At 42.0% G+C, this 19,400-nt stretch overlaps 2 pseudogenes; one reads left to right on the top strand and one right to left on the bottom strand.

Moving 5' to 3' along the window:
• Positions 1-8,245: 8,245 nt before the first annotated feature.
• Positions 8,246-10,294, top strand: LOC136398475 (beclin-2-like; annotated as a pseudogene).
• LOC136398474 (keratin, type I cytoskeletal 19 pseudogene) lies at positions 10,293-16,348 on the bottom strand (annotated as a pseudogene).
• Positions 16,349-19,400: the final 3,052 nt, after the last annotated feature.

Below are 19,400 nucleotides of genomic sequence, written 5' to 3'. Positions count from 1 at the left end.
GAAGCGGGGAGGCAGAGATAGACTCCTGCATGCACCCTGACTGGGACCCACTGGCAAGCCCCCACTGTGGGGTAATGCTTTGCCCATCTGGAGCCGTTGCTCTGTTGCTTGGCAACTGAGCTATTTTAGCATCTGAGGCGAGGCCATGGAGCCATCCTCAGCACCTGGGACCAACTTGCTCCAACCAAGCCATTGATGAAGGAGGAGAAGAGAGAGATAAAAGGAGAGAAGGAAGAGGGGGAGGGGTGGAGAAGCAGATGGTTGCTTCTTCTGTGTATCCTGACATGCAATTGAACCCGGGACATCCACCTGCTGGGCTGATGCTCTACAATTGAGTCAACTGGCCAGGTCACCAAACTACGTTTAAATTAAGCACTTTTGTTCAGTCATTAGGGAAATGAAAAGAAAGGCTTGAGACTGGGAAAAGATATTTGTGATTATATATATATTAGAATCATAGGTATAATCAATTACACACACAGATTGTATATATATGCATATGTATATATATGTATGTATATGTATATAGATATACACACACACATTCTGATAAAAGAGTCATATCCAGAATCTATGAAGATTATATACAAGTCAGTAAGTAGAAGATAGGCAACCAGTAGAAAAATGGGCAAAATACTTGAATAGGCATTTTATAAAAGCGCATACTCAAATAGTCAATACATATAGAAAAGGAAATATTGGCCCAAATTCCATGAGATTTTTTTTGGAATAAAAACAGCTATATGATTGAGATCTTAAATTAAAAAAAATTTGAATATCAACATTCTAACTTAGGCACTCTTTCTCTGGGGAGCATGCCCACAGCTTTTTTCCCTTTCAGGCATGCATCGCCTAAACTCTAAGGGTCTCCAGAAGGCTTGAAACCAGGGAAGCATTTGGCATTGGGAACTTGTCCTGGGCTAACCCCCTGAACCTGTCTCCAAGGCTGCCTTTTCTCTGACTTTGCAGTCAGTCCCATCCTGGCTCATTTCTTTTCTATACTGTTTCTAGTGAGCCAAAGCAGCCTCGTCTAGGCTCTCCTATTGTTTCTTCTATCCTACGCCCATCCTGGTTTCACTGTCTCCAACTTTAATAAACATACTTTCAAAAAACCCCACTCTAATTTATTTTGTACAATGAACATAATGAAAGGCTGTGGCATAGTGGTTTTGTTTTGTTTTTTGTTTTTTTGTTTTTACAGGGATAGAGAGAGAGTCAGAGAGAGGGATAGATAGGGACAGACAGACAGGAATGAAGAGAGATGAGAAGCATCAATCATCAGTTTTTTGTTGTGACACCTTAGTTGTTCATTGATTGCTTTCTCATATGTGCCTTGACTGCGGGCCTTCAAAAGACCAAGTAACCCCTTGCTCAAGCCAGTGACCTTGGGTCCAAGTTGGTGAGCTTTTAGCTCAAGCCAGATGAGCCCACGCTCAAGCTGGCGACATCGGAGTCTCAAACCTGAGTCCTTCTGCATCCCAGTCCGAAGCTCTATTCACTGCGCCACTGCCTGGTCAGGTGTGTTTTTTTTTTTTAATTAAGTAAAACTTTGCTTAGGGGTAGCATACTTTTATTGAATTAAATCTAAGTGATCCTCCTCCTCTAAAGTATAACTAATATTACCAATTTAAAATTGTATCTCATTTTTGGCTGGGATTGAAAAAACTGAAAACGTAAAACCTAAATAAAATAGGTGAAAGTTCCCTGATAGTTTAGGTGAACACACACACACACACACACACACACACACACACTTGCGTGATTTAACTCTAGCCACGTCTTGTTAAGTAGGAGCAAAGTCATCCGCTGAGTCCTAGGGAGAGGGTGGGAGGATCAAAAGTTTGAGGAGAGTGAAGAGTAGTTGACATGTCATGGTAGAGAGTTGGCCAGAGAAAATAGTTGTTTAAGGCAATGTCAAGTGCTTGCCTGAGGTTGATGGTCATGAATTTTATTTTATTTTTAAAGATATTATTTATTGATTTTAGAGAGGAAGTAAACAGAGAGAGAAAGAGAGAGAGAGAGAGAAGGAGCAAGAAGTATTTGTATGTGCCTTGACTGGGCAAGCCCAGGGTTTCAAACCAGTGACCTCAACATTTCAGGTTGATGCTCTATCCACTGTGCCAACACAGGTCAAGCAATCATGAATTTTTTTGTAGGACAGTCGACTCATTAACTAACTGCTCCAGTAGCTTTTAGTTACTGGGTCCTACGTACAAAAAAGGTATATGATGGGTTTATATGGCATTGGAATTTTGCCAAACAGATATGAGAAAATAGAGGATTAAGCTAATTTAGGATATTGGCAGGAGTGTGATAGAAATGATGGAATATGAAATCAAAGCTATAAAGAGAGGGAAGTAAACACAGAGGGAGTTAATAGTTAAAAAGGCCAATGGAATGGAGATATTTTTTGAACTTCTAAATATTTTATTTCACCCTGATAAATTTTTCATAAACTCTTCCAAAGACACAGAGTTATATTTCTAATTAAAGAACTTTTTCTAATGATATCTATGATTTTTATTAAAATGATATTTCAAATACTTTAAATGTTAAAAAAGAATTTATCCATTCTAAAAGAAGAAATAACACTACAGGGAAGTAGATTTTTAAAAATAATGAAATGTTAAAGCATATATATATTTAAAAAAAATTTTTTTTGAGAGAGACAAAGACAGAAACAGACAGATAGACAGGAAGGGAGAGATATGTGAAGCATCAATTATCATTGCAGCCTTTTTGTTATTCTGTGATTACTTTGTCATATGTGCCTTGACTCAGGGGGCTATAGCCGAGCCAGTGACCCCTTGCTCAAGCCAACAACCTTGGGCTCAAGCCAGGGACCTTGGGCTTCAAGCCAGTGACCATGGGGTCATGTCTATGATCTCATGCTCAAGCCAGTAACCTTGGGGTTTCGAACCTGGGTCCTCTGTGTCCCAGGTCAATGCTCTATCTACTGTGCCACCACCTGGTCAGGCTTAAAGTGTATTTTTAAAACTCCATGAACAAGATGTTCTTTCTGAATCTATGTACTCTAATTGATCAATGTCACCCTGTTAAAATTAATTGTCTAACTAAAATTAAAAAAACATAATACTCCATGAACAGTGTATTTTTCCCTCACAGATAAAAATTGTAAGATCTAATTACAAATGATCATTTTCACAAATAACCTATTTTTATAAGCTTTCGAGTTTTAATTAAATTTTGAACACTTTATTTATCATAACTGACCAATTTCATTGTCTGTTATGTAATAAGTATTTATTTAATACGTAATGAAGGTTTTAAAGAGGTTCAGGACAGTCAAAATTAAGTGCAAATAATTGGGCAAACAAACTGGGAATTTAATGTTGTGGTTGGAGAGTGGGATGTTTGAGCTGGCAAGGCAGAGCAACATGACAAGTGCCAGGCAGTGGTTGTAGGGATGTGTGGCTGAGGTGGAGATGAGGTTGTCCAGGAACTGGGAAGCCAAGGTTTTGGATGGGTTAGCTTTGTCAGTAGGCATCTAACTCCTCCAAGAATCATAGAAATATTAGTACAGGTGGCCAATTCTTTAATAAATAAGAAAATCAGGAAAAAGACGTGATGTGGAAGGGAAAAGGTTTGTATAGTCAGGTGGGGTGAGTCAAAGGGGAGGGTCAATAAAAAGAGGAGTCATCTGGAAAAGGGAAGTAGTGGGCAAGTGTTCAGCTCTGGGTTTTGACCAATGGGAACAGGATTGAGGTGCATATGGAATTTAGTTCTGATTTTATCTTGGAGGAGGGAGAGTACTAGCTTAATGGATGAAGGTTTCTGTAAATGAAGAGGAGAGAGACGGTGGCGGGTCTTAGCTTGCCCAGTGTGGGACAGTATGAGGGTTCAGTAACAGCTCATCCAAAAATACCCTTCTCTTTCCATCAGAGACTTATGCATGGAGTTAACTGGCTGGCACTGTGACGCTGAGGAGGTCATTTGGGTGGCAGGTGCCGCATATGTATGGTTTGAGTTAACACACAAACAGTGCTTAGAAAATTGCCTGGCATCCAGTAAGCACTAGTAAGTGTTACATGATTGCTTGTATTCATATGAAGTTACAAAGTTGTTAACCTCATGGAATTTTTCATTTCATTTCATTTTGTTTTGTTTCTCAGTGCCTCTGACAGAGATCAGAGGAGTGGCTGTGGAATGGACACTCATCTCCAAAAAGTTGCCAGACCTTGTTAGGCCCTCCTATCAGACCCAGCTGGGGAAAATGCTCTATATAGGGCTCAGGTGAGGGTAGTGGGGGCGATCTTGGTGGAGAATGAAGGACTGGGATAGTAGTGGGTTAGAGCTGGCTCATAGTGACTTGCAAGAGCCCATTCTAAATTTTCAGGAATTTTGTGAACAGGCTGTTAAACATATTGAAAATTAACTTAAGTTTTACAATTAAATAAATTATATCACACAAAGGTATAGTACTGCATACTCAAACCTATCACATCTTAATTATTTTACTACATTTTTACAGTTATCTATGTTTTTGAGTTTATGTCTACTTCATCTATATGGTGAAAATACTACAGAATGGTATAGTATGAAAATTTTTCTGCCTCATATAGTAACTTTATGTTGATAATTTGAAAACTGTCCATGTTATTAGTATTTATATTTTATATTACAGAAATTAGCAAAAGCTACAGATCAGAGCTTAGTTTATTTTTTTGTTGACTATCTAGACTTAAAGTGGTGAAGAAAATATTAAACTTAAAGTGTATTTTAACATTGTTGTTACATTGTGAATAGAACAAAAATGAGAGAATATTCTTCTAGTATAATGAGCAAGTCATTTGTTACTGTAAACAAAATTTCAACCAATATTCATGTCAGAACTATACTCACTTGGCAGTTGCAAACTTAGGTTGGCTATCTGTAAAAGAGTTTGGCAAAAATCAAGAAAAACCTTCTTGCCTGACAAGCGGTGGCGCAGTGGATAGAGTGTCAGACTGGGATGCGGAAGACCCAGGTTTGAGACCCCGAGGTCGCCAGCTTGAGCACGGGCTCATGTGGCTCGAGCAAAAAAACAACAACAAAACCCAAAAAACCCCCAAAAAACCCCACAACAACTCACCAGCTTGGACCCAAGGTCGCTGGCTTGAGCAAGGGGTTACTCAGTCTGCTGAAGGCTCGCGGTCAAGGCACATATGAGAAAGCAATCAATGAACAACTAAGGTGTCGCAACAAAAAACTGATGATTTATGCTTCTCATCTCTCTCCGTTCCTGTCTGTTCCTATCTATCCCTCTCTCTGACTCTCTCTCTGTCTCTGTAAAAAAAAAAAAAAGAAAAACCTTCTTTGGTTTATTGATTAATTGGCTATATAGAATTTGCAATAATGAGTATTGTAAGTTTTATTATTATTTGTACATTGCATATTACATGCTCTTTCTTTATATCAGTAAACTATATATGCATATAGGCCAGTTCACCCAAGTTGGTCATTAAACATTTACCACTGGGTTGGAGAAGGGTGCAGAAGAGTCAAGTCCTGGTGGTATCTTTACGGATTCCTGGCTATAGGTAACATGAAGCCCCCAGCATCCAAAAAAACAGAGCTGAATCCTTCCTTTCGGGTTCTCAGATTTCCTTGATGTTTTTCTTCTGCTTTCTACTTTAAACCTTTTGAATTTATCTGGTTCCCTCTAGCTGTCTCAAACTCAGAATCTCCCCCTCTTTGCCCAACACCTTTGGGTCCCTGAATTGCTCAGAGAGGATGCCTGGCAGTGGATTCCTTGAGTGAAACCAAAGCTACAACTCTGTCCAGCACTTCAGTCACCAGCTTGTCTGAGAAAAAGGATTAGACATATTGTCTTCCTCAAGAGAATTGCATTTCTTTGTATGTAATAAACTGCTATTAGTGATCGCTAATGCATATTTATTATTACGTTTTTGTTATTAATGATAGCTGATGTTTTTGAGCAGTGATTCAGGGCCAGGTGCTCTGCTAGGAACTTTACATGCATTATTTCTAATGCTCATTACCACCTGTGAGGTCATTTTACACATAAAGAAATTAAAACTCATAGATACTAAGTCTCTTAGGGTCACATGACTAATTAAGGCAAAACCAGAACTTTAACCCAAGATCTGTGTGACTTCAAAGACAGTCATTTAAAACTACTATTATATACTGAGCCTGGACTCTCGTCTTCCCTGTGGTGTAAAAATAAAAATTAATTAGCTAACATTTTTATAGAACATTACAATATGACAAAACTATTTTCATGTACAATATCTACCCCAAGAATGATGGCAAATTGAGCTGCTTGAACATATCTTAGAATGTTTATTAAAAATATAATTAGACTGTTTTTTGTGACATGGTCTCTTTTGACTGAACAGCCTATTTGGTTAAAGATCCTGTTTGTTGAAACAAAGTCTATTTCACTGATCTTTCCTGTCAGGCTGAGTCCCAGGAGCAAACCTACAGTGGCAGGGTGGGGGCTGACGGCTTTGGGGTCTCTCTGAATTTCCCTGTCTCAGTTCTGTTCACACCGGACTCAACTTGGGCACCCCTGGGGAAATAATACAAAAATTCTGTACCGTAGCCAAGTTATTTTGCACCCAACTTTGTGAGCATGTCCCAAGGCATTTTGAAACCAGGATTGGCTAGGAAGATGCCTAACCCTTCATCCGTGGTAACATAAAGCTATTTAGAGAAGTGGACGGAGGTGAAGCTGCAGCAGTCCTCTCCTATTCATGGCTTCACTTTCTGTGCTTTGTTACCCATGCTCAGCTGTTGTCTGAAAATATTAAATAAAAATTCCAGAAATAAACAATTTATAAGTTTTAAATTGCATGCAATTGTGGGTTGTGTGATAACATCTTGTGCCATCTTGCTCTTTCTGCCCCGGATGTGAATTGTCCCTTTGTCTGGTATTTCCATGGTGTAGACACTTAGTAGCAATCTTGATTATCAGATCGATGGTCTCAGTATTAAAGTACTTGTGTTCAAGTCACCCTTACTTTACTTAATAATGGCCCCAAGCACAAGAGTAGTGATACTGGCAATTGGGATTGCCCAAGAGAAGGTGTAAAATGTTTCCCCTAAGTGAAAAGGTATGTGTATATAGGAAATATAATAGTATATGTGGGTTCGTACTTTCCATGGTTTCAGGCATCCACTAGGGGTCTTGGAATGTATCCTTCCTGGATAATGGAAGGTCATCGTCCTACTGAATCTTTCCCTCTTTTCATCTTTCTTTTCTCCCTCCCTCCCTGCCATCCATTCATCCTTCTTGCATTCTTGCTTTTATACATTCATTCTTTCAGGCACTATGAAGGCCTTGAAGATTCAAAGATAAATAAGAACTGGTCCCTGCCCTTGAAATACTCAGTTTGGGAGACAGAAAAATCTGTAATTACATTACAATAATTTTATCAGCAGGCTCCAGCCAATACTCATCTATACAAGCAGGAATGATAGTGAAGGAAGTTGTGGATGTGACCTGCGAAGGGCCTAATAAGATGACAGTATGCCAATCCATTAGGCTGACATGATAAATAGAGCCAGCAGGTGAGGCTCCTTAACTGTGGTCAGAAAGTGGAGTTCCTGGGCTGGGGGTGGAACTTGTATAGTCCTATGGTCTTGAAACTGATAGCGGTCTCAGACTGTCTATTTGAAGTCTAAATTCCCTGACTCAGTTTTGCTCCTGGTGAGAAGGTGAGAAGGAAAAGACCAGAATTAGAAGACTGATGTTTTCCCCAAGCCCTGCAGTGCTTCCTGCCTGCTTGTCCCCAGGAGAGGCAAGGCTAAACCTCCTGCAGTCCAGCCTTGTGGGGCTCTTCCCCAGCAGAGCTGCTCTCCAACTGAACTTAGAACCCAGAGCAGTCCAGACTCTGTAGACAGTCTTCATAGCAGTAGGCAGCTGTCATTATGATGGGCCTGAAAGGAAGGAGGGGAGGCTCTCCTGCCCTTCAATACTGTCTCTTCTTCCTATCAGAGAGTCCACCATTGTTTGGGGGTGTATGAGCTTTTTGTCCTTCAGCAGAAACTTCAGGTCTGGTGAAGTCAATGAAAGTAGGATTGGGAACATGAGAGTCAAAGACAAGCCTGGAATTTCACAGAGTGCCCTTGGCCTGCCCTAGGCCAAGGCCCTAGTTTCTCTTCCAGAGAAACTCTCTTTAATCAGGGTAATAGTTTTGGCAACTTGGCAATGACTGGGGGTGAATGAAGAGTCTCAACCAAACACTTAGAATCAAAGTTGAAAGTCAAGACCCGCACTATGTCCTCCACTCGCTTCATTTGCCAGTGCTGCCACCAGCCCCTGAAGCGGACTCAGTTCATGGGGACCTTGATCCTTGACACCAGCCAAGAACCTGCAGCTTCAAAGCTCCCCTCAGTTCAGGAAAAGCCAGGAGAATCTCTGGAGGAAAGCTCTATCCCTGGGGTGCAGACAGATGTTGGAGAGTGACAAGATGGTGCCTCTGGCAGGACCCTCCCTGGCGATGGCAAGACATCCAGGTATAGTTCCAGCAACATCACCCTGCTTGGGAAGTTGGGCTCTGGGAGAACTCTCAACAGCATCCAGAAGGCCACTAGGGGCATTTAAAAAATGTTATTTATAAAATTAAATTTAACAGGAGGCCATTGATCAATAAGAGCACATATAAACATTTCTATAGCATTTGAACTGTTGATTATGTTGTACATGCATAACCCAAAGTCAAATCATTTTCTGTCACCTTATATTTGTTCCTCTTCACAGAAAATAAAAATCAAAATGTCAAAATAACCTGGAGATGTTTTCTCTGAACATATGTACCCTGATTTATCAATGTCACCCTATTAAAGTTAATAATAATAATAATAAAGTAAAAAAATACCAAAAATAAAAAATAAAAAAAACAAAACAACCAGAAAAAATAAGAATAAAATACATAAAAATAAATAAAATAAAATTTAAAACAGAGAAATAGAAAAAAGAATAAGAAGAAAAAAAGAAAAAAATGAAGGAGAAAAAGGGAAAATAAATTTCAGTTTTGGGATGTTTTCTTTTAGTAGGTGTCTCTATATTACAAGTTTTATCTCTGTGAAGTTCCTGGGCTGTGCTCTGCTGAGATGTGGACAACAGCAGTGATGTAGATGGGGCTGCAGTCACATTGGTTTATCTCCCCCTCTCCCCCTCTATCTCACCACTCCTGGCAGAAGACCTAGTCACTCCAAGTTTCCTCTTTGTACCCCTCAGACAAAATCCAGAGAGCCCAAGCTTCCATCTTTCTTGTAGTCCAGCAGAGAAAGAAAAAACCCAGTCACTCTGAGTTTGTCTCCCTTCCTCCCCAGAGCTGACTGCAAATGTGTTTTATCTTCCGCCCCCCTTTTAATCTCATCCCACCTTTAGTTCATTTGGTGCTTGGATTTTTCAGGCACACCTGTGAGCCCATCTGGTGTTCTTTTGCTGTGTTATAGTTGTTCAATTTGTTGAAATTTCAAGGGGAGGGATCAGGAGTATCTCTCACACCACCATTACTCTGACGTCAGTTAGGGACATTTTTGACATCCTTTCTAGTGAAGATGTGGACCATGCCCTGTGTGAGAACTGTACTGACAGTCTTTTGGAACAGCTGGACACCCAACTCACTATCTCAGAATCTGAGAGATAGAACTACACTGTTTGGAGACCGGGGGAGAATAAGTGAGGACAATAAGGAGACAATGCAGGAGTTGCTGAAGGACATGGAGCTGGGGAAAGTAAGGCTTGTCTAAATGCTGGAGGAGGTGGAAAAGAACTGAGAAAGAGCTTGTGGCTCTGGAGGCAGCCCAGGCAGAGACTGAGATGCTGACCAGCAGGCAAGGCAGTACTATGGGGACTACAGTAACCTGCAATGGCAACAATTGGAATTGCATAATAAACTGAGGAGTGTGGAGAACTGGCTGCTGCTGGATGCCTAGACCTAGCTAGCCTGGCTGGAGAAAACCAATGCCTTCAGGTCAATGTTTGGGATCCCCCATGACGTCCCTTTGGCCATCATCAATAACTTCAAATTGGGCTGCGTCCCCACTGTACCCATGTGCTGGAATGAATTAACACAGCCTGGTGGCAGACAGCTTACTACTCCTGGCCCTAACACAGTTGGTCTGGAGTTTCAGAGGTATCCACTCAGCCGCTGTGGAAACCATTCCCACCTGATGTCTTTAACAGAAGACCCCACTGAGCTTCCTTTATTCTGTAACAGGGGGCAGAGTGTAAAAATTTGACCAGGCAATGATAGATTTCCTGGACTGCATGAGCAGTGCAAGGAAGAAACAGGAAGCCCAGGAGGTTGCTGAACTCAGGCAGCCTTGGTGGTGAGCAGGTTGTTGTGATAGGCATCCTGGCCCTGGAGCAGGCTGTGGTAGGTGGCAATCTCCTGCTCCAGCCTTGTCTCCGTGTCCACGAGCTGCTAGTAACCCAAGTTCTGCCGCTGGGTGTCAGCACGAACATCACTCAGCTGGGTTTCAATACAGCTTATCAGTGCCTGGATCTGTGCCAACTGGGTTCCAAAGGAGCCTCCATTTCCACCAGTGTGCCTTCCAGGGCAGCTTTCATGCTGATCTGAGATGTAGCTTGATCTCCAGACCTCAAAGGGTGTGGCGCAGCTCATTGACCTCTGTGTTGCTCCATGTGGCCAGCGACCTCCTGCTTCTGGTTCTTCTCAGCCATGACTATTGGCTTCTCATGCCACTCAGGACCTGGCCACCACCTGGCCTTGGTTTCCTCCTCATGATTTTTCAGGTAGGCCAGTTCTTCCTTCAGGCTTTCAATCTGCATCTTCAGATCGGCTATGGCTAAGGTCAGCTCATCTAGCACCTTGCAGGCCATTGATGTCTGCTTCTACACTCATGCGCAGGGCCTACTCTGTCTCAACTTGGTTCAGACGCCATCTGCAGCCAGATGGGCATTGTTGATCTGCAGGACATTCTTGGAGTTCTCAGTGGTGGCACCAAGAATCTTGTCCTGCAGCTCCTCAATGGTCTGGTAGTGGTGGCTGTTGTGGCAGGGGCCCAGGTCCCTGCTTCTGTACCAGTCACGGATATTAATGTCTAGGTCGCCGTGGTCCACCTCCAGGGTGCTCACTTTCTCCAGCTAGGAGGCCAGGCAGTTGTTGAGATTCTGCATGGTTACCTTCTCATTGCCCAAATAGAAGCCTGGAGGACCCAACCAGGGCACCCACATAGCCACCACCGTAGAAGGATGAGGATGTGAAGCGGGAGGAGGACACGAACACATCACAGCTGCCTGAGCCCCTGTGGGTGCTGGCCACGTGGTAGGCACTTCTGCACTGAAGAGCTCTCTGTACAGCCACCCAGGCCCCGAAGGACGAGGAGGCTGAGGACTGGAGAAGCTGTAGGAAGTCATATCAAAGGAGGATGCAACGACTGGTCAGAGGAACTATGAATGACAAGAGGAGTCATGCTTACAAATTTTAAGTGGAGTCTCCCTTGGGTCTCCTTAACATTTTGTTAAAAATAACTTTTTGTTTTCTATGAGGAAGAGGGGCTTTGAAATATTTTATTTGTGAAAATCTTATCAGATCAATTACACAGCCTGGTAGCAGACAGCTTACTACTCCTGGCCCTAACACAGTTGGTCTGGAGTTTCAGAGGTATCCACTCAGCCGCTGTGGAAACCATTCCCATCTGATGTCTTTAACAGAAGACCCCACTGAGCTTCCTTTACTCTGTAACGGGGGGCAGAGTGTAAAAATTTGACCAGGCAATGATAGATTTCCTGGACTGCAGGAGCAGTGCAAGGAAGAAACAGGAAGCCCAGGGGGTTGCTGAACTCAGGCAGCCTTGGTGGTGAGCAGGTTATAATTTTAATAATATTGATAAATGACCACACAGACATTAAGTGAAGAGGAATGAAAGTGTTGTCCAGAGCAAACCAAAAGCCCCTGCCATCTTCCTCAGCACAACTTTGTCCCCCCTTGTACCTTCCTCTTCCCCCTTCCCCACCCGGACAAATTCAAAATGACAGCAAAGATTAAATTACAAGGCGATGGGATAAAGAGTTGTAGAGAAAGAACTGAGGATGAGGATGAGAGCAGAGGGGGTGGGAAAGAGAAGGGTGAAGGTCTTCAATTTTTTAATGAGAAAATAAAAGTAATTGGGCTACTGGTGTATGAAGTAGAACTTTGGGAGGAGAGATATTCAAAGATTTTTAAGTTTTTGCTGTGATATAGCAAAAATGTCAACCTCCCTTCCCTTCTCATCCCTGAGAAATATTATATAAATTCCTACACATTCTTCAATGGAAAATAAAAAGAGCCTAAACCAGCTGATACTGATGTGGAACTATAAATTCCCAGTGTCACCAAGGCAGAGCAGAGACTTGTCCCTCCTGCCTCTCCCCTTCCAACCTTACTCTTCTCATGCCAACAGTAATCACAGTGAGTCCACGGCCACTTATTCAGTATGCCTTGCAGAGAACACAATCTAATATTTTAGACTAAAAGTGATGGCGACCTGGACACTGGTCTTTCTCCAGTAAACATGATCCAGTTCTGCCAGTTCCAGCTACAGAGAAGCTTTAAGTAAGAATCACTCCTGAGCTCCATCCCTGCTTTTTCTGGGGACTGCAAGATCCCACCCTATGTCTCCCTCAGCCCAGAGTGGGCAGAGGGAGGCCACCAGAGCCAATCTTGGTGGCGCTCCTCCAGGGGGCTAGAAGGACCACTCCTTTCAGGCTGGGCCAAATGGCACTTCCTGTTTCAAAGAAAAGGGGCTTGTTGTGGAGAGGGCTCCAGCAGCTTGGCGCCAGCCAGTGGAAGAGGTAAATATAAGTAAATCATGAAATGCAACTTAACTTTCTCTTGAAATGCAATCTAGGTTTAGGAATCCCGGGGAATGTGTTGGTTTCTTGAGATGCTGGGTAGGTGAAAAGGGTGTGAGTTTGGTGTGGGTGGCCCATGCATGGGCAGGGGCACTGGGCAATGGATGTGTAAGAAGCACAAAGGTTTTCTAAATTCTCAATGGCCACTGACTGCTCTCTCCTCTGCTCCTGGGTTTCACATCTTCCAAACTGGCCAGTGAAGGTTCACAGAGCTGCCCTAACCTTTCTAGGAGGAATCATTAGGATTTGAATTCTTAAGCTTTTCTAAATCAAAGCTCAGGTTGCTGAGCCCTACCTTCCCAGACTGTGGCTGGGTCAGCCCAGGACCTCAAGCATTTTCACATCTAATTGAAAAGACTGGTCCTTCCAGCCCTCATTCAAGGCCTGCCCTCATTCCCACTGGGGTACCTTCTCATGCAATCTCCCTCTTCCAGCAACGCTAATTTAAATCAATTCCTTCAGCAGGGGCAGCTATAGTACCAACAGCCTGTTTCCCCTTGCTGTGGGATGATGGGCAAATGGGTGAAAGAGAGAGGCTGAAAATACCGGTGAGGGCTGGAATGAAGATAACTGATGCATCCAGGTCTGCTCGGGGCAGAAGGACTTGGCATCTAGAAGGATCCTTGAGGGAGGGAAAGACAGTGGGAAATGGTGAAGAGCGGACAAAGGAGGCTAGGCCTGTCAGCCTTGTATCTCTCTTGAGAACTTGAGAATGAGGATGTCCAAGGCAGAGAACTGCAATGTGAGATGGGGCTTGAGGGAAGTGGGGATGATTGAGAAAAACCTCTGCTGAGGTGCAGGATGGTGCCAAGAGCACAGCTGGGATGGCGCCCCTGATTTTTATTGGCACCAGTTCAAATGATTGTGTGAGTCTCCCCAGCAGTGCTTGGGACCCAGCCTCCAAGGATACCAGCCTCCAAGACAGAAGAACGGAGGGTGGCGGATTAGACACTAAGTCAGGGGTCCCCAAACTACGGCCCGCGGGCCGCATGTGGCCCCCTGAGGCCATTTATCCGGCCCCCTCCGCACTTCTGGAAGGGGCACCTCTTTCATTGGTGGTCAGTGAAAAGAGCATAGTTCCCATTGAAATACTGGTCAGTTTGTTGATTTAAATTTACTTGTTCTTTATTTTAAATATTGTATTTGTTCCCGTTTTGTTTTTTTACTTTAAAATAAGATATGTGCAGTGTGCATAGAAATTTGTTCATAGTTTTTTTTTATAGTCTGGCCCTCCAACGGTCTGAGGGACAGTGAACTGGCCCCCTGTGTAAAAAGTTTGGGGACCCCTGCACTAAGTGATTACTGACCTTGTGAGAACTTCAGTCCAGAATTCTCAGGGTCTAAAAAGATTCATGGCATATATAGACCAATTTGTAGTTCTAACTGAATATATTGTTTGGGTTCTCCAGAACAAAAGAATATATATCAGAATATATATATATTTCTGATATGTATTATGAGGAATTAGCTCATGCAATATGCAGTTATGGAGAACGAAAAGTCCCATGATCTGCCATCTGCAAGGTGGAGACACAGGAAAGCCAGTGGTGTAGTTCAGTTCATGTCTGAAGGCCTGAAATGAGAGGAGCCCCTGGTATAAATCCAAAGTCTGAGGGCTAGAGAAGGTGAGATGAGACGTCCCAGCTCCAATGGTGAGGCAGGAAAGGGGGGTAAATTCCTCCTTCCTCCGCCTTGTGTTCTACTCAGGGTTGGATGAGGCACACACACTTTGGGGAGAGCCATCTTCTTTACTGAGTCCACCAATTCAATTGCTAATCTCATCAAGAAACACCTTCTCAGACACACCCAGAAACAGTGTTTAATCTAGACACCCTGTGGCCAATCAATTTGACACCTGAAAGTAACCATCATACTGGAAATGCTGGTCAATTATAAAAGTTTATACATTTAATAAATCAAAATGATACTTGCCATAGTGGCTGGTCAGTGCCCTCACATGACTCTTCTTGTCAAGGTATAGTTAGCAATGTGATACAGGCCTGTTGGGCAAATGAGTTTGTAAAATCTGTATTTTCTGGTTTGCTCACTTTTATTGTTAAAAATGGCTGCTGACCATGTGATTGCATTGCCCAGGTGATACTGTTAATTACCTTCATGCTTGGGAAGGGGCTTGGTTATGCTAATATGTGCTGGAGGAGGGGTTGTTGCGCTGAAAAGTTTTAAAAGAAGGAGAAGCTAAGAGCCATTTCGGAGCAGAGGCCATGTGGTTGCAGAGGAGGCAGGCAGCCAAGATGGGGCGGTGCTGAAGGGGAACAGAGGTGAGGGGCTTTGTGAGCCCCGCTGAACTGGTGAGGGTTTTGATTCTAGGAAAACCGGGAGAAAGTCAGTGGTTTTGGGGGCTCTGAATGGAAAGGGAAGTATTTTCCCACTGTGTGTATTACTCACCTGCGAGGCTAGAATAAAGGCATGACCCACCATTTCTTGGCTTCGTTGTTTCTCTACTGTCTATCTGACTTCAATGGGAACCTGCACCTGAATGGCGGTGGCCGCAACAACTGGACTTACAAGGCTGTTTGTAAGGTGACCAATTGTCCTTCTTTAGGGAGGGCAGTCCTTCTTTTGTAAGTTCCGTCCTCCCTTGAAAAGTGTCCTCCTACATGTCCTCCATTTTGATATTGGAAGACTAATCTGTAAACGTCTGTATTCGATTGATGCAGAGTCAATCCATTGCGTGTAATGTGATATATTTGTATTTGACATGACGATTCATCAAGGATCAGTACAGTAAGGTGAGACGCGATTATGAGACGCATGCACTCTGCATGGGAGACCTTGAGAGAGCATGCAATATACTGGGCGCACAAATGGCTTTGTGTACTTCTTACTGAAACATGACACGGCACAAATGACATTGTAGACTCACAATTATTTCTTTCTCAGTGAATATTCAATCATAGACAGGTAAGCACAATTCATGTTTTATTAATTCATTATCTATTTAATAATTTCCAAATATGTATAATTTTATTTATAAGTATTTTCCCGAAATTCAAGTTTTAAAGTGGAAATCTAACCTCAAACCATATCTACAAATAAGGCATTTTGATTAAATAGTTGTATAAAACAGACATTTTTTAAATTAGAAAATGATAAATACACCTGAATATCACTCCAAATTAGGGGTCTTATTTGATATTTAATTTTACTAAATGAGTCCTTTTTTCTTACAATTATTATTAAAAATTAAAAGCATAATAACAATATAAAATATTATAAATGTTTTTTATTATGCATTTATTATATTATAGTATATTATTGTTGCAATGAATAAAATATTTCTTTTATTCACGATATTGTTTTCTTCAATTTATTTTTGTCCTCCTTTTTATTGTAAAAAAGTTGGTCACCTTACCATTAGTCAGCCTGCTGGGCTGAGTCTCTCCCAGGCTTCACAGCGACCATGACCTGGTGATCTGGCTCCTGTCTACCTTCCCAGCCATACTTCTGGTTCTTTGGCCATTCACCTCTTATACAATGTGTCCGTAAAGTCATGGTGCACTTTTGACCGGTCATAGGAAAGCAACAAAAGACAATAGAAATGTGAAACCTGCACCAAAAAAAAGGAAAACCCTCCCAGTTTCTGTAGGATGTGTGGCAGCATGTGCACATGCGCAGATGATAACGTAACACCGTGTATACAGCGGAGCAGCCCATGGCCATGCCAGTGGAGATGTGGACGGTACAAAGGAAAGTTCAGTGTGTTCTGTGGCTTGCTAAATTTGAATCCGTGACCAAAGTGCAATGTGAATATCAGCGGGTTTATAACAAAGCACCACCACATAGGAATAACATTACTCAGTGGGATAAGCAATTGAAGGAAACTGGCAGTTTGGTGGAGAAACCCCGTTCTGGTAGGCCATCAGTCAGGAGTCTGTAGAGGCTACACGGGATAGCTACCTAAGGAGCCCTAAAAAAAATCTGTGCATGAGCCCACATCGAACTGCACTGAATAGGTATGAAACTGGGAGAGTTTTCCTTTTATTTGGTGCAGATTTCACATTTCTATCGTCTTTCGTTGCTTTCCTGTGACCGGTCAAAAATGCACCATGACTTTATGGACACACTGTACTTCAGCTATATAGAATTGTAGAGTCTACAAGCATTGGTCTTTTTCTTTTATGCCAGTCCTAAAGCTATATCCTTGTCCTGTAAAGTTCTTTCCCTTTTCTCCCTGTGGAATAATCATTCATCTTCATTCAACTTAACTGTCTGTAACTCCAGAAAGCCCTTTGCCAGTCAAAGTCATGCATTTCTTCCTCTGCACTCCCTAGTCCCCTTAATACATCTCAGTTATGGCATTTATTATTTTGTAATATAATTCTGTGCATGTACAGATTTCTCACTAGACTTTAAGCCCTGGAGTCAGAGGCTGTGTGTAATTATTTATCTTTATATATCCAGAGATTAACATAGTATATCTGGCACATGATATAAGGGCTTACTAAAGTATTTTAGTTTATTTGATTTTATAAAATCAAATAATTCAATACTCTTTCTCTATATAAGACCATATAGATATTTTAAAATAAAAAAGAATAGATATACAATTATTTGGAAAAAGTTCAGGTTCTTTAATAACAGGGCGTGGTGTCTTTGTTTGCTCAGGCAGCCATAAAAAAATGCCACAGACTATATGACTTAAAACAACAGAAATTTATTTTCTCACAGTTCTGGAGGCCAGGAAGTCTGAGGTCAAGGTCCAGAGGGTTGGTTTCTGGTGAGAACTCTCTTTTTGGCTTATAAGGGTGGCTGCTTTGTCTTCACAAGCTCTATTTTGAGCATGCACAGGGAAAGAGAAAGTGAATTCTCTGCTATTCACTCTTATAAGAGCTCCAAACCTATAGGATCAGGGCTCCACCTTTATGACTTCATTCAACCTTAACTATTTCTAAAGGCCTCATATCTCTAGATATAATCACATCAGAGATTAGGGCTTTATTGTATAGTTTTTTGGAGGGTGCAATATAGTCCATAGCAGGTGGTGCAAATAATAAACACTAATATTGTAAATGTAGCCCCAAATGAGAAATGGTGAGTATGAGCCCATTCTCCCAGCAGCCTGGGACCTTGCTCAGTGCTGTCCATTCTCCCAAATATCGTCCATCCCAAGCCTTCTTACTGCATTCCCCATCCTGAGTCCTCTCCATCTCTTTGTGAAATTTTACTTTGTTAATTTAATTTACTTAAGGAAGGAGTCACTTTGTTCACAAATGATTGCAATTGGTTACATTGCTGACCTTCCTCAGCCTGCCTAGAGGCAGGACTTGGGGCAAATGGAAGGTTTCATTTCACAGTGTCCCCATTAACCACTGCCTTCCCTCTTTCTCTCTCTCTCTCTTTTTACTTTTAAATTTCTATTATATGCTGCATAATGCACTGCATGCTATGTAATACATTGCATGACCTTCTGGCAGGGGTAGATAGGCATAACTGAGTTATTTTTCATTAATCAGGAAAATACTTCCATAATCAATGTTCTCCAAACTTGACACATTGTAACAATTCTAGAGATGCACCTATGTCTTTCCATTAAAATCCACTAATATGAATAATGGACAACCCTTTTTGCCTCGCCCTCTGTCAGTGAACTTGGGAATGGGTGCAGTTGGTCATTCCTGGGATGAGATAGCATGTGCCTATCATGACAAACTGGGGGGAATCTGGATCCTCATCCCCGCATGGTTACCAAGCTCTTTTATTCTCTCTTGATGTTGTGTTGATAACTATGAGAGGACTAGCCTCACATCATACCCAGGGGAAGTGGGGAAGTAAGAACGAGCTGAGCTATGGCCTAAGAAAAACATCTGACAAACGTATATGCATACTTTTATTATAAAGGAAGATATAATAATGGGTATAAACAAGCTCATTTTATTACCTTACTTGAGCATTAAATTTCATCTTTATGTGGCATGTATCTTTTTCTACCAGTGACTGACATCTGTTAAACTCAAGATTTTGGAATGCTCTGGTTTGTGTAATTCTGGAAGGTTCCGGAATGTGGTTCTGGTAGGTTTCCTGATTTAAAAAGGCCTTGGAACTGTCTCTGACAGGGACAGGTAATAAGTGTTCACTAAGCTGCCTAATGAGCATCTTGGTGGAGATTAAAGGCTGGGTAGGTATTTTTCCAGGCTATATGTATAATTTAAATTTAAATCTCTATTTACTTTACACTGATTAGTCTAGCAGTTGTTTTCTTAGGAGCAGGCACTGAGCCATGCATATTTCCTTTGTAAAGAGGAAAACAAAAATATCCATGAAATGCAAGAGGCCCTTCAGGTTCCCAGCAAGCTGCCAGTTCCATCTGGCTGTAGAGGCCCTTGGTCATTTATTGTCTTGCAGGTGCTGTTTGTTTCCTAATCCCTGCTCCACCTGTTTCAGTGTCTTAGGTCTTGTTTTGAATATGGAATATATTGTATTCTTTCCTCTTCAAAGATTTTTTTTTGTGCCTATAAAAGCAATTCATGTTCACTAGAAAAATGTGCCAACTGCGGAATGATATAAAGGAGGAACAAAAAACCCCACACATACAAAAAACAAAAAA

Source organism: Saccopteryx leptura, chromosome 3 (genome assembly GCF_036850995.1).
Source record: "Saccopteryx leptura isolate mSacLep1 chromosome 3, mSacLep1_pri_phased_curated, whole genome shotgun sequence".
Lineage (NCBI taxonomy): Eukaryota > Metazoa > Chordata > Mammalia > Chiroptera > Emballonuridae > Saccopteryx > Saccopteryx leptura.
This window is presented reverse-complemented; position numbering and strand designations above follow the sequence as displayed.